At 39.2% G+C, this 15,733-nt stretch overlaps 1 long non-coding RNA gene and 1 pseudogene across 2 annotated transcripts in view; one reads left to right on the forward strand and one right to left on the reverse strand.

Moving 5' to 3' along the window:
• The window catches only part of LOC123839239 (uncharacterized), a 167,911-nt gene that overhangs the window by 56,476 nt on the left and 95,702 nt on the right, over positions 1-15,733 (reverse strand). The gene's annotated exons all lie outside the window — the stretch shown is intronic.
• Positions 3,162-3,828, forward strand: LOC123841687 (large ribosomal subunit protein eL13-like; annotated as a pseudogene).

The following is a 15,733-nucleotide window of genomic DNA, read 5'->3' on the forward strand; positions in this document are numbered from 1 at the left end:
AACATGGATGGGAACGGAGGAGATTATGCGAAGTGAAATAAGTCAAGCAGAGAAAGTCAATTATCATATGGTTTCACTTATTCATTGAACATAGGAATAGCATGGAGGACATTAGGAGAAGGAAGGGAAAAATGGGGGGGGAATTGGAGGGAGAGATGAACCATGAGAGACTATGGACTCTGAGAAACAAACAGAGTTTTAGAGGGGCGGGGGAAGGGGGGATTGGTTAGCCCAGTGATGGGTATTAAGGAGGGCACGTACTGCTTGGAGCACTGGGTGTTATATGAAAACAATGGATCGTGGATCCCCACATCAAAAACCAATGATGTATTGTATGGTGACTAACATAACATAATAAAATTTAGAAAGCCTAAAAAAAAAAAAAAAAGAAAAGAAATGGGCAGAAGGCATGAACAGACATTTTTCCAAAGAAGACATCTAAATGGCCAGGCCAACAGACACATGAAAATGTGCTCAACATTGCTCAGCATCAGAGAAATCCAAATCAAAACCTCAATGAGATACCACCTCACACCAGTCAGAATGCCTAAAATTAACAAGTCAGGAAATGACAGACGTTGGCAGGGATGCAGAGAAAGGGGAACCCTCCTACACTGTTGGTGGGAATGCAAGCTCATGCAGCCACTCTGGGAAACAGTATGAGGTTCCTCAAAAAGTTGAAAATAGAGCTACCCTATGACCCAGCAATTGCACTACTGGGTATTTACCCCAAAAATACAAATGTAGGGACCCAAAGGTGTACGTGCACCCCAATGTTTATAGCAGCAATGTCCACAATAGCCAAACTATGGAAAGAGCCAAGATGTCCATCGGCAGATGAATGGGTAAAGAAGATGTGGTGTATATATACAATGGAATATTATGCAGCCATCAAAAGGAATGAAATCTTGCCATTTGCAACGACATGGATGGAACTGGAGGGTATTATGCTGAGTGAAATAAGTCAATCAGAGAAAGACATGAATTATATGATCTCACTGATATGAGAAGTTCTTAACCTCAGGAAACAAACTGAGGGTTGTTGGAGTGGTGAGGGGGGGAGGCTTGGGGGGGGCTGGGTGATAGACACTGGGGAGGGTATGTGCTATGGTGAGTACTGTGAATTGTGTAAGACTGTTGAATCACAGACTTGTCCCTTTGAAACAAATAATACATTATATGTTAAAAAAAAAAAGAAGAAGGTAGTAGGAAGGGAAAAATGAAGGGGAGGGTATTGGAGGGGGAGATGAACCATGAGAGACTATGGACTCTGAGAAACAAACTGAGCATTCTAGAGGGGAGGGCGGTGGGGGGATGGTTTAGCCTAGTGATGGGTATTGAAGAGGGCACGTATTGAATGGAGCACTGGGTGTTATACACAAACAATGAATCATGGAACAATACATCAAAAACTAATGATGTATGGTGATTAACATAACATAATAAAAACAAACAAACAAACAAAAAAGAAAACAATCCCATTTACAATTGCACCAAAAATAAGATACTAGGAATAAACCTAACCAAAGAGGTGAAAGACCTGTACTCTAAAAATTATAAAACACTGATGAAAGAATTTGAAGATGACACAAAGAAATGGCGAGATATTCCATGCTGGTGGATTGGAAGAACAAATATTGCTAAAATATCTACCCAAAGCAATCTACACATTTAATGCAATCTTATCAAAATACTAACAGCATTTTTCACAGAGCTAGAACAAACAATTCTAAAATTTGTATGGATCCACTAAAGACCCCAAATAGCCAAAGCAATCTTGAAAAAGAAAAGCAAAGTTGCAGGCGTCACAGTTCTGGACTTCAAATTATAATACAAAGCTATAGTAATCAAAATAGTATGATACTGGAACAAAAATAGACATGCAGGTCAATAGAACAGAATAGAAAATCCTAAAATAAACCCATAATTATATGGTCAATTAATCTTTGACAAAGCAGGAAAGAATATCCAATGGAAAAAAGAGAGTCTTATCAACAAATAGTGCTGGAAAACTGGAAACAATAGGCAAAAGAATGAAACTGGACCACTTTACTTATACTATACACAAAAATAAATTCAAAATGGACTAAAGACCTAAATATGAGACCTGAAACCATAAAAAATCCTAGAAGAGAGCACAGGCAGTAATTTCTCTGACATTCTCCATAGCAACTTTTTTCTAGATAGGTACCCTGAGGCAAGGGAAACAAAAGCAAAAATAAACTATTGAGACTACATCAAAATAAAAAGTTTCCTCACAGCAAAGAAAACAATCAACAAAAATCAAAACAATCAACCTACTGAATGGAAGAAGATATTTGCAAATGACATATCCAATAAAGGATTAATATCCAAAATACATAAAGAACTTACCAAACTCAGCACCTTAAAAATGAGTAATCCAGAGAAAAGATGCTCAACATTACTCATCATCAGGGAAATACAAATTAAAACTGCAATAAGATATCACCTCACACATGCCAAAATGGCTAAAATCAAAACACAGGTGTTGGCAAGGATGTGGAGAAATGGGAACCCTCTTGTACTGTTGGTGGGAATGTAAACTGGTGCAGCCACTGTGGAAAACGGTATGGAGGTTCCTCAAAAAGTTAAAAATAGAACGACCCTATGATCCAGCAATTGCACTACTAGGTATTTACCCAAGAATACAAAATACTAATTCAAAGGTATATATTTATGGTATTACAATAGCCAAGATATGGAAGCAGCCCAAGTGTCCATCAATAGATGAATGGACAAAGAAGATAGATATATATATAATTCATCCATAAAAAAGAATGAAATCTTGCCCTGTGCAACAACGTGGATGGAGCTAGAGTTTATATTATGCTAAGTGAAATAAGTCAGTCAGAGAAAGACAAATACCATAGGATTTCACTCATATGTGAAATTTAAGAAACCAAACAAACAAGCAAAGGGGAAATGAGAAAGAGAAACCAAGAAACAGACTTAGCTATGGAGAACAAACTGATGGTTACCAGGGGGGAGGGGGGAGGGGATAGGTGAAATAGGTAATGGGGATTAAGGACTGCACTTGTCCTGGTGAGCACCAGGTGATTAAAATAAAAACTTTAAAAATACATATATTGTTTTCCTGCCGGCCTTTCTCCTCCCTCAGAGGAGGCCTGTAGGCCGCAGCCATGGCACCCAGACCAAATGGCATGATGCTGAAGCCCCACTTCCACAAGGACTGGCAGCAGCATAGCCACATGGTTCAACCAGCCAGCAGAGAAGATCCACGGACTCAAGGCTTGCAAGCCAAGGCACACCACATGGCCTGGAGCACCCGCATCCAGACCCATCCAACCCATCCTGAAGCCCCATGGTGAGGTATCAAACCAAAGTGCAAGCTGGCAGGGGCTTCAGCATGGAAGTTATGGGTGGATGGCCTCCACAAGAAGGTGGCATGGACCATTGGAATCTCAGTGAATCCAAGAAGGCAAAACAAGTCCACGGAATTGCTGCAGGCCAATGTAAAGTGGCTGAAGGAGTATGGCTCCAAGCTCATCCTCTTCCCCAGGAAGCCCTAGGCCCCCAAGAAGGGAGACAGCTCTGATGAAGAACTCAAATTGACTACCCAGCTGACAGGACCAGTCATGCCCATATGGAATGTCTGTAAGAAGGAGAAAGCCAGTCATTACAGAGGAGGAGAGGAACTTCAAGGCATTCGCCAGTCTTCAAATGGCATTGCCAATGTCCTGCTCTTTGGCATCCGGGCAAAAAGGGCCAGGGAAGCTGTAGAACAGGATGTTGAAAAGAAAAATAAAGTGCCATTGGCAACTTGTGATAAAATATGTATATGTATAAAACTGCTTATATATATAACACATATATGTAATGTCAGTGACTTCCAGTTTCTAAGTTTTTCTTTGCTCATATATCATTCACTCTCTTTTTTTATCATATTGGTGATTTCCTTCTTATTCTATCTACTATAGAAACCCACAGATATAATCATTCTGTAATATATCAATATATAAAATCAGTGTCATAAACTTTAAATGAACACAAGGTTACATGTCCATTATATCTCAATAAAGCTGGGGGGAAAAGGAAACCACAAACAAATATTTGCTCAGCTCATGCAAAAAGAGTCCTAGAATAATAATATCTAAATTTTGCTCAAGGTATTTTCACAAATACTGTCTCATTTGAGCTTCACAACAATGTGAAGTCACTTTACAGATGAGAAATTCAAGGATCTGGAAGCTGAGAGATTTTCCCAAGTTTGCACAGCTGGTAAGTAGTAGAAGTGGGACTAAAACCATCTCTAACCCAAGAGCATGTAGATTTTCCACTATGCCACATCCATACCACAAGCAGATTCAGATTTTCTCAACATCTTGTTCATGACAGTCACTCACACTTGAGCTGTGAAGTCTGTTGCTGAGTCACTCTTTCATTTTCTGCTTGATTTTGTGTGCCCCTGTGTTAGCTTATATCCATTCCTGCATTACAGCTCCATAAAGGACTCTTATAACTGACTTCAAGTCACCTTAACCTATCTGTCTATAATCTCTCAAACACATGACAACCATCTTCCCTTCCTGTGCATGAGAAAATGTCAGTAGCCTTGCTTGCTTTTGCTTCTTCCCTATATCACTCAGACTCTTCATCTATTGCAGGCGTTTGTCATTTGCTCTTTGATTTCCCTATTTCTGTTCTAATTTCTTTATTCCTTTTCTCTGCTCTCCATTAGTTTGTTCTAAAATTGAAAATATCTATTTTTCTCTTCAAAGCATTTGGCTTCATTTCTTTCCTTGAGAGCTTTCCTCAAATTATTTTTTCATCTGTACCAATCCTCTCTGACAGCTTGAAGTGAAAGCTGGGCTTCTCTCTCCTTGACCATTCCTCATCATTTTCAATGCTTTTTCTTACTTATAGGAATTTGCTCATCTCCCATTTACCTTTGCCAAATTTCCAAGCTTTTAAGAAATTAATTTCAGTATTACCATTGCATGATCAGAAAAAGTGCTCTCTTTCATTTTATATGTTGGACCTCTACTCTCTCTCGCATATAAATCCTGTCAACCCTACTGGATTACTTCCCTTTTATGTAAGCATACTGCAAAGTACTAGCATTCACTTCCAAATAATCTCTCAAGTCTACATTTTTGCACACAATTTTCTAAGTATTCAGCTTCACTGGTCAATTTCCAATTATCTCTGGCCTTATTCCCTTTTCTGAGATGTAATTGAAATGTCCCTCTATTCCAAAATCACTCTACTTTATGAAGAATGAAGAAAGGACACTGCATCCTTAATTTACAAATCCAAGCTGTTCTTTTCTGTAACTGATATCCTCTATCATGTCTTCCAATTCAGATCTCCTATCTTCCAAACATTTACATGATGATATTTTACCAAAAACCCTCTGTTGTAGATTCTTTCTCCTTTTCAATAAAGGAAAACTCAAAGCCATGTCATAAGAATAATGGACAAGTACTATAAGCAAGCAACAGTATGTTGTGGAGACAGAGAAATCAGACAAATTATTTGTAAGAAAAATATGGATTACTTATATGATAGATGAATTTGAGATAGTTTTGGAATAAATAAATAAGATTTTATAAATAAATATAAGATTTTTAATAAGATTTTAAAGGCTAACACAGGGGCACACAAAAAGCATAAATAAGATTTTAATAAGCAAAATGTATGGGAAATTATCATATTCCAAATGGCAAGAAAAAAATGCACCGAATTGTAAATGTTTGTCATGGGGTGCATTTTCAGAATGGCTAGTTCCCATTGCCTGAAAGATAGGCTGCAAGTGTTCTAAATTAAGAAAGATAAGGTGGGGGCATGTTGTAGAGCATATTGTTAACCTAAGAAGTTCAGTTTTATCGTATAGTAAAGAGTAAACCACTGGAAGTTTTTTAACTGGTGGTAACATAATAGATTCTCAAATCTTTACTGAAAGAATGAATGAATGAATCAAAGATAAATCCAAATGTTTTATTTGGGTGACTGAGAGCAAAACTCTTAACAAAGGAAAGAAAGAAGGGGACATGCTGGCTTTGGTCAAAGGACACAGCTTTGGATATAATTGAATGTAAGGTGCTTGAAAGCCATCCAAATCTAGCTGTTCATCAAATACATGGAGATGCAGGGCTGAGAGGTTGGACATACATATAAAAACTGGAAGTCTACTACATAGAAAGGATAGTTAAAATTGTAGAGGTGAGTAAAATCACCAAGCCCAAAGTCAGAGAAAAAATCAGAAGGAGTATCTAAGGAGAATACCCACACTTATGGGGTAGGGAGAGAAAGAAGCAAGTTAAGGAGAAAAGGTATCCTGTGAGAGTTTGAAGAAGAATCCGGAGACTGAAATATTATTGAAGCCAAAGAAATAAAGAATTTAAAGGAAGGGGGTGTTTATCAATGCCAAATGTTTCCAAGACACAGAGGAGAATGAGTTCTAAGAAGCATTAAGTTTGACAATTAGGAAGTCATCAGTAATCTTCAAGTAAGATGTTTCATTAGACTGGATGGTACAGAAACTAGATGGTAGGTGTGAGAAAGTAGAGGCAGCAATTGTAGACTACTCTTTAGTGAAGTTTGGTGATAAAGGGAGGGTAAGAAATGAGACAACTCATGAATTTATCAAGATTAAGGGATGAATGTTTTTAGAACTGGAGAATCCTCTGTGTGATTGTAGGCATAAGGAATGGAGTTTGGTACAAAGTAGGATACACACACACACATATGTACATATATGGATATATGAACATATGTGTGTATGTGTGTATTTAGAGAGAGAGAAAGAAAGGCAAAGAGAGTGGGAGGCAAAGAGGGAAGGGAAGGAAATAGAAGGGAAGGGAAAGAGGGAGGGGAATAAAAATATAGGGTAAAAATTGAAGCATGTGAAGTGAGGATAACTACTGAAGCAAGATCCTGAAAAATCAAGAAGCAGTGGAATCATCTAACCATGTAAATGCAGTAATTAGCTCTGGCAGGAAGGCAGGTGGCAGCTTCTTCCTCAGAGGCAGAAAAAAAAAGAATAGGTTCAGATACAGGAAAGAGTTAAAGTTAATGGAGAAAAAGGAAACAAATAGACATTCCTCTCTAATCAATCTGAATTTTTATTACCCATTTCTCTGTTCCTCCTACTTCTGTGTCTTGGACTCCATCTTCAGGGAACCTGTAGTATTTATTTTCTTAAGTCTGTGTTCCTCCTTTCCTGCTCTGAAGATGTTTTATGTAGCAAACCCACATTGTCCTTTTCTTTCAGTAACTACTAGTTTACTCCAGCTGTTTTTTTGCTGCCCTTCCACTTTTATTGTTTTCCTTTATTCCTTTCTCTATCCTTACCTAACATCCAGTTTTATTCTGTCCCTCAACATAAACACATGATCCACACATATTAGTTCCTGAATCTTTAACTCCTTCTCATAGACCTTTTCTGATTAGTGAAGATTATAGCTAGTGACTGCTACATTTTTCAAAAGATTGAACTGTGATAGAAAGTGAATGCCAGAGAAGGGATAGCATAGTGGGGAAAAACTTGAACATATTTATAGGATAAGAATCAATAGAAAAGGAAGTGAGGTATTAAAAACAAAACAAGACAAAGCAAATGGTTTGAGTCTAGAACAAATGGGAGGAAATGAAACCCAGAGCACAGGTAGAAGGATTTTTCTTAGGCATAATGAGGATACTTTTCCACTGAGGCAGGAGGGAAAGAGTTAGTGATGGGTCAAATGATTACAGGTTTGTAGAAAGAAGGGAAAGACTTCTATTCTCTGGAATAGTAGGGAAGTCAATTACTGAAAATGAGGGTAGAAGTGATGAAATAGAAGATGGAAGGAAGCTTGTGGAGGTTCCAACAAGCTATTGTGGGAAATGGAGAAGAGTCCTCTAGGAAAACTCCAGATTATCACACAGCATGGAGGGTCAAAGACAGCTTGAAAGCCATAAGTATTTAGAAGCACAAATTCATATAGTTGTGATATCTCATCTTAGCAATACTTAGAAGCCTACATGTAGGAAACAATGGCCTGAATAAGTCTAAATATAGAAAGAGAGTTTAATTAATTCAGGTGAAATTAAGATAGAGATGGATTCCAATGTCTCAATAGAGTACGTTGTTCTTGAAAAACTGTAGGAGTTTGTTATGGCTGAAAACATAGTATATGAGGCTCGAAAAGTTTATGAGGAACCTCATAAACTCATGAAGGGTTTTGAGGTATTCATTGAAGGGTTTTGAGGATGAGAATGACTTGATTTGAAAATAACACTAGGGAATATGTGTGGAGGGTAGAATAGGAGGAGATGTTGGAGGCAGAGAGGCTACTTAAGTTATTTTAATAGTACAGATAAGAGGACCTACACATAGGTGGGCACAGAGAAGAGGAAATGGATTGAAGAGAACTACAGAGACGTTTGGTTGAGGATAATTGAGAAACTTTGGTGACCAAATGGGATTTTAGTTTATTTGAATTGCTGTATTTCTTCCTACAGATCCTTATTACTCTGCTCTGCAGCTAGTAAGTGATCCTTCTGGTAAAAGCCAAGAGAAAAAAATTAGAACTAAATGCATCTAAAACTCATAGAGTATTCTTGAAACTTGTACAGTCTAACAGAAAGAGCATGGGCTTTGGAGTAAGAGAGTCCTGGGTTCTAAACCCACGTCCACCACTTAATAACTGCATGGTTTGGCATAGTTAACTTCACTGAGCTTCAATTTCTACCTGTGTAAAAAGAGCCATTGTTGGGTTTAAGTGAAATACTGAAAACATGTATAGGAGGTAGGTGGTTTGAACACTTCTTGGTATATAGTAAATGCTCAATAAGTGGTAGCTAGTTCTGTTTCCATTGTTTTGTTGCTAACAACATTTTGCTATTATCTCAGTGTTCATGTACTGCTTTTGCCAGGTTTGGCTGCCCCCCTCCAGGGCTGGTTTTAAAATGTCACAACCTGCTCCTGCCTTTGCACTGAAGTCATACCAACCCACATTGCAGACAGGTGACTCCCCAAATATCGCTAAATAAGCCACTGTGCTTTAAGTACCCCGTGTGCTTTAGATCACATGGTGTGGAGGACCTGCCCTACCTCTTGTCCCACCACTGAGCCGACTGGCACTAGATTTACACCAATGGCAGAGGCTGTCCCTCAAATAAGATTGCATTTGCCTGGCAAATAAAACCATACCACACATGAATTGCTTCTCAAATCATGTGTTTAATGGTTGCCATCCTGTATGTACAAATAAACCTCATGTCATCTTATATGTCATATATGAATATGTTGTATCCATATTTTCCCAGATGTGCCTCACATACAGCTACCTGAAAAAGTACCAAGTGCAAGAAGACTCTCCAATCCCATCATGTGAGGAGCTCCTCCAAAAGCAAAATCTTAACATCCAAGACCCTTTGAACTGTGTCATGTTCAGCTGTCACTGAAATAACATCTGCCAAATGGGTGGCTGCCTTCAGAGACTATCCTTCACATAACCTTTGGTATAAGTTGTGCCTCTAATTACACCCTGTGAATGACAGAAATCTTGCCAAATGTACAGACATAATCAAAATAGTTTACTGCTTTCTTCTAAATAAGCCCACTATGGTTCCTTTAACAGAAGTAGTGTGTTCAGGGTTCTTTCCTCAGGAATCTACTGGGATGTTGCTCTAAAGGATGATTTTTCTGGAACTAAGTTTCAACTTCAAATTACAACCTAAATTAGAGGTTACAGTTTGTGCATGAAAGGAGACAAAAATGTTAGGGTTTTTTAAAAATCTTCCTTCAGTATCACCCCTAAGGCCTTCAATTAAAAAGACCTCTGATAGATAAGAAGAGCACCTTATTAGGTGCTCTTCACAATGTTTTCAATCAGGCAGATATTCTAGAATATTCCTTTGCCCAAGCTAGAACTGGGCCTAATGTCTTTCTCCATGCTCACATTTTCCTCATTGTACTGTGGAACCACTTGCAATTTCCCCAATATGGGGCAGAATGGGGATGTGAGAAGAGGGGATAAAAGTGTCCTATAAACTATGGTCCTACCCTCATCTCACTCTCAAATACTCACAAGGCATAGAGAAAAAAGTCCATATGGTGGAAACCTTTAAAAAAGCTGAAGAGTTTGATTGGCTGATAGGAGGAACAAGGAGTTTTTTTATTATTATTATTCTTATGTTAATCCCTATACATTACATCATTAGTTTTAGATGTAGTGTTCCATGATTCGTTGTTTGTGCATAACACCCAGTGCTCCATGTAGAATGTGCCCTCCTCAATACCCATCACCAGGCTAACCCATCCTCCCACCCCCCTCCCCTCTAGAACCCTCAGTTTGTTTTTCAGAGTCCATCGTCTCTCATGGTTCATCTACCCCTCCGATTTCCCCCCTTCATTCTTCCCCTCCTGCTACCTTCTTCTTCTTCTTCTTCTTTTTTATTCTTAACATATATTGCATTATTTGTTTCAGAGGTACAGATCTGAGATTCAATAGTCTTGCACAGTTCACAGTGCTTACCAGAGCACATACCCTCCCCAGTGTCTATCACCCAGTCACCCCATCCCTCCCACCCCACCCCCCACTCCAGCAACCCTCAGTTTGTTTCCTGCGATTAAGAATTCCTCATATCAGTGAGGTCATATGATACATGTCTTTCTCTGTTTGACTTATTTCGCTCAGCATAATACCCTCCAGTTCCATCCACGTCGTTGCAAATGGCAAGATCTCATTCCTTTTGATGGCTGCATAATATTCCATTGTAGATATATACCACTTCTTCTTTATCCATTCATCTGTCGATGGACATCTTGGCTCTTTCCACAGTTTGGCTATTGTGGACATTGCTGCTATAAACATCGGGGTGCACGTACCCTTTCGGATCCCTACTTTTGTATCTTTGGGGTAAATACCCAGTAGTGCAATTGCTAGATCATACGGTAGCTCTATTTTCAAATTTTTGAGGAACCTCCATACAGTTTTCCAGAGTGGCTGCACCAGCTTCCATTCCCACCAACAGTGTAGGAGGGTTCCCCTTTCTCCGCATCCCCACCAACATCTGTCATTTCCTGACTTGTTAATTTTAGCCATTCTGACTGGTGTGAGGTGGTATCTCATTGAGGTTTTGATTTGGATTTCCCTGATGCCGAGCGATATTGAGCACTTTTTCATGTGTCTGTTGGCCATTTGGATGTCTTCTTTGGAAAAATGTCTGTTCATGTCTTCTGCCCATTTCTTGATTGGATTCTTTGTTCTTTGGGTGTTGAGTTTGATGAGTTCTTTATAGATTTTGGATACTAGCCCTTTATCTGATATGTCATTTGCAAATATCTTCTCCCATTCTGTCGGTTGTCTTTTGGTTTTGTTGACTGTTTCCTTTGCTTTGCAAAAGCTTTTTATCTTGATGAAGTCCCAATAGTTCATTTTTGCCCTTGCTTCCCTTGCCTTTGGTGATGTTTCTAGGAAGAAGTTGCTTCGGCTGAGGTCAAAGAGGTTGCTGCCTGTGTTCTCCTCAAGGATTTTGATGGACTTCTGTCTCACATTGAGGTCTTTCAACCATTTTGAGTCTATTTTTGTGTGTGGTGTAAGGAAATGGTCCAGGTTCATTCTTCTGCATGTGGCTATCCAATTTTCCCAACACCATTTGTTGAAGAGACTGTCTTTTTTCCATTGGACATTCTTTCCTGCTTTGTCAAAGATGAGTTGACCATAGAGTTGAGGGTCCATTTCTGGGCTCTCTATTCTGTTCCATTGATCTATGTGTCTGTTTTTGTGCCAGTACCATACTGTCTTGATGATGACAGCTTTGTAATAGAGCTGGAAGTCCGGAATTGTGATGCCGCCAGCTTTGCTTTTCTTTTTCAACATTCCTCTGGCTATGCGGGGTCTTTTCTCATTCCATACAAATTTTAGGATTATTTGTTCCATTTCTTTGAAAAAAGTGGATGGTATTTTGATGGGGATTGCATTGAATGTGTAGATTGCTCTAGGTAGCATTGACATCATTGACTGTAAGAACAATTTGTTCTTCCAATCCATAAGCATGGGACGTTTTTCCATTTCTTTGTGTCTTCCTCAATTTCTTTCATGAGTATTTTATAGTTTTCTGAGTACAGATCCTTTGTCTCTTTGGTTAGATTTATTCCTAGGTATCTTATGATTTTGGGTGCAATTGTAAATGGGATCGACTCCTTAATTTCTCTTTCTTCTGTCTTGTTGTTGGTGTATAGGAATGCCACTGACTTCTGTGCATTGATTTTATATCCTGCCACTTTACTGAATTCCTGTATGAGTTCTAGCAGTTTTGGGGTGAAGTCTTTGGGGTTTTCCACATAAAGTATTATATCATCTGCAAAGAGTGAGAGTTTGACTTCTTCTTTGCCAATTTGGATGCCTTTTATTTCTTTTTGTTGTCTGATTGCTGTGGCTAGCACTTCCAATACTATGTTGAATAGCAGTGGTGATAGTGGACACCCCTGCCGTGAAACAAGGAGTTTTAAGCAACAAGTTAGGAATACATGTACAGGTAAAAGCAAATAGACCTTCTGTAAACCTAGAGATTTCAAGGATATTTATGACAGCAGCACCCAGTCATCTTACTATTTGAAGAGATTGAATAAATGTTTACAGAATATAAGATTCAAAGAAACTTTTATTAATTTGAATGCATTTCTATAAACAACAACCAAAAAACAATCCACAAGGCTACTCTCAGGGGCAAGGACATGTAAGCTATGGCAAGGAAGGTCTCCATTCTAGTCCTAAGAAGGTTTGTGCTGCTTTCTTTCACCCCCCAGTGTTTCCTTGCCCTTGAGGTACATCAGGCCTAGTCTGTTACTGCCTAACAATTCCTCAGTACAGATCATTTCATTTTGTCTCCTGCTAGTGTACAGTGCAAAGCATCTGGACATAATAATGAATTTTAAGCATTTATGCACACTAGTCAACAACTCTGGCACAACCTTATAGCTGTGACTCACTATAAAACGGGCCCTTCAGGCTTTTCTGGTATCTGCATGGGTGTTTGATATGTGTATGTAGACATGCATGTGTGTACATAGTAACTAACAAGTAAAAACAAGGCAGTATCCTAAAGGAACTAGAGCAGTAAGTTTCTACTGAGTATGACTCTCTATCCTCACTCCAGGGTGAATCATGTGCCCCTCCTGTGCATCAAAGCTAAATAACCACTAATATCTATGAAATTACACAGCACTTCCACTCCAGAGTCATCAAACACTTGCTAGAATTTCCTGAATATATCGGCTTCAGTAGCTGGACCCCAGAAATTCAACTACTGGGACACTGAAAGATTTACTTCTGGTAGCAGACTTAAAATTAGTTGCTCTAATGGTGAACTAGATGAAACCAACTGGAGTAGAAGGTGGTGTGAGGCTATACATGGAAGTTTGAATGAGCATGTCATTCAAACATAACTTTTGTCCCAATTCTAGGAGGTCATACAGAGTATCATTCAAGAAATACTAAAATATGACTGGAACCCTGCATAGGCCAAAGGGTATGACACTGTAATTGAAATGGAAAAGTCTGCTTTCATCTGTAGTCTTTTGAGTACAGGAAGTCATTGTATGTCTACCTAAAATTCCAAATTGAAGAATAACTGGGTCTCCCAGAGCTTGTTCAGAAAGTCAGAGATGAAGGAGTACCATTTTCAGTCCTACATCATCATTGTTCAATTTCTAGTTGTTGGGAAAAGTATCCCCAGCCTGGTGTGTTGAAAAGCAGGCAGATGAATCTTTTCCATAGCCTGTTATTGGTCTATCCTTTGCACTTCTAAAAAACAGTGCTGGGGGAAGTAACTTAAAATGAAAGACACTAAACAAAGGGCCACAAGTTACAACTAGGTCAAAGAGCTTGAGTTGGATAAGGCCAAGTACTAGCTGGCAACAAAGAGAGAGATAGCAAACATGAGAAACTTAAAGTAGCCCTCTACTTATGCTCTGGGGTAAGGTCTGTATGAAATAGGTTCTCACAAAAAGGGGAAAGAAAAAGAAGTAAACAATTACAATGTGGTATGGAAAATGCTATGACAGAAGTAAACACAAGATTCTATGGGATTACAGTGACATCCAACAGGGGCTTGGAGGATAAGGGTAACCAAGGAGGGCTTCCTGTAAGATATAACATCTGAAATGAGCTTTGAAGGATGAATAAGATTTTATCTGATAGAGAATTTGTGGCAGGTATTCCACATAGAAAGAAAATAGCCTATCCAAAGGAGTGAAGGCATGAAAGAGAAGCATGTACAAACTCCAAGTAGCTCTGCTTGGCTGGACTACAGAGTTTGAAGGAGTAGTGAGGAGATGGCAAGACAGGACAGAAGAAAGAATGGCAAGACAAGAGGCTGGAGCAGGGAGCAGGAACCAGATCACATGTGGCCTTCACTGGCACTATACTGTAAGCTCCACACGTTATGACCATAATAATGAAGCCTGTGAAAGCAGAGATTGTATGTTTCGTTCATGAATTCATCCTCAATGTCTCTAACATAGTACACAGCACAGAATAGATGCTCCCAAAGAAATATGAATGAATCTCATGCTAAGGCATTTAAACATTATCCTGAAGGCTAAGAATGTCCATTAAATGATTTCAAGCAGAGAAGTAACATGGTTAGATTTACATTTGAGATAAGCTCTGGTTGCTGGGTGGAGAATAAATGGGAGAAGTCAACACTGCATGGGAGGAGAATGTCTTTAAGGCCATAGAAGTAATCCAGGTGAGAGAAGATGGTAGCCAATGATGAGGAATTTGGAAAACTGTGAATTCAAGGGATATTTAGGAAATAGAATGAAATGAATGGGGTAATCTGATGAGAAAGAAGATGGAAAGAAGAATGTGTCAAAGATGATACCACCAGTTTGATGACTTGAACAAGGTGGTATTATTTACTAAGTTGGGGAATACTGGAAAATGAACAAGTCTGTGAGGCAAAGAAGGAGTATGGTAGGTAAGGTTTGGCATGGGGTGTAAGTGTGAGGAGGGGAGTAAGGAAAACACTAATTTCATTTTGGAAACTTTGAGTTGAAGATGTCTGATAGACATTCAGGTGACTAAATATCCAGGAGCTGATTGCATATATACCTGAAGCTCAGAAGAAAAATCTGGAAATATATATCTTGAAATCTGCATGCAGATGGTAGTTGAAAGTATATATCTCCCTGTTAATTGGCTCCTTTAATGTCTCCTTTCATGCCCGTGGCCCAAGGAGCTCTGCCTAAAAAGTTAGGCCACCATTTCCTGAATTCCTAAGCAGTAATCTTCTTCCTCATGTTACCAAACCCAGCCCAGGCCTCAATGGCACCATCTGATAAATCCTTCAGGAAACCTGGGAAAATTCTCATTCCACACAGTTACTGCAGGTTCTACTGCTACCTGGAACTCTGAACTTCTAATGGCACAAGGGTGCCCTCCAGTGTTCAGCATGATGCATTCAGGGGCAAAGAGAACAGAATTAGGGACCTTTGCTCTCTACCAGCACTGTTGCCCTGTCTCTCTCGCTTTGGGGGGAAATTCACAAACAACATGGAACCCCAGATGAGGAGAGACTGTAGGTACTTCAGATTCTGGCAGGGAATGAGGAGAGTTGAGCTTGCAATATATTTTTTTCAGTAGCCTCACCAGGTAGAAGATAACCTATAATGCCATTTGTTGAGTGGAAAGAATAAACCCTGCAGGTCTGGGTTCTCAGCAAGTCTCAGGGGAAACTACAAGATGGATTGGTCAGAGTC

This window comes from Mirounga angustirostris, unplaced genomic scaffold (genome assembly GCF_029215605.1).
Source record: "Mirounga angustirostris isolate CCGP_5_RB_7025 unplaced genomic scaffold, mMirAng1.0.hap1 SCAF_11, whole genome shotgun sequence".
Classification (NCBI taxonomy): domain Eukaryota; kingdom Metazoa; phylum Chordata; class Mammalia; order Carnivora; family Phocidae; genus Mirounga; species Mirounga angustirostris.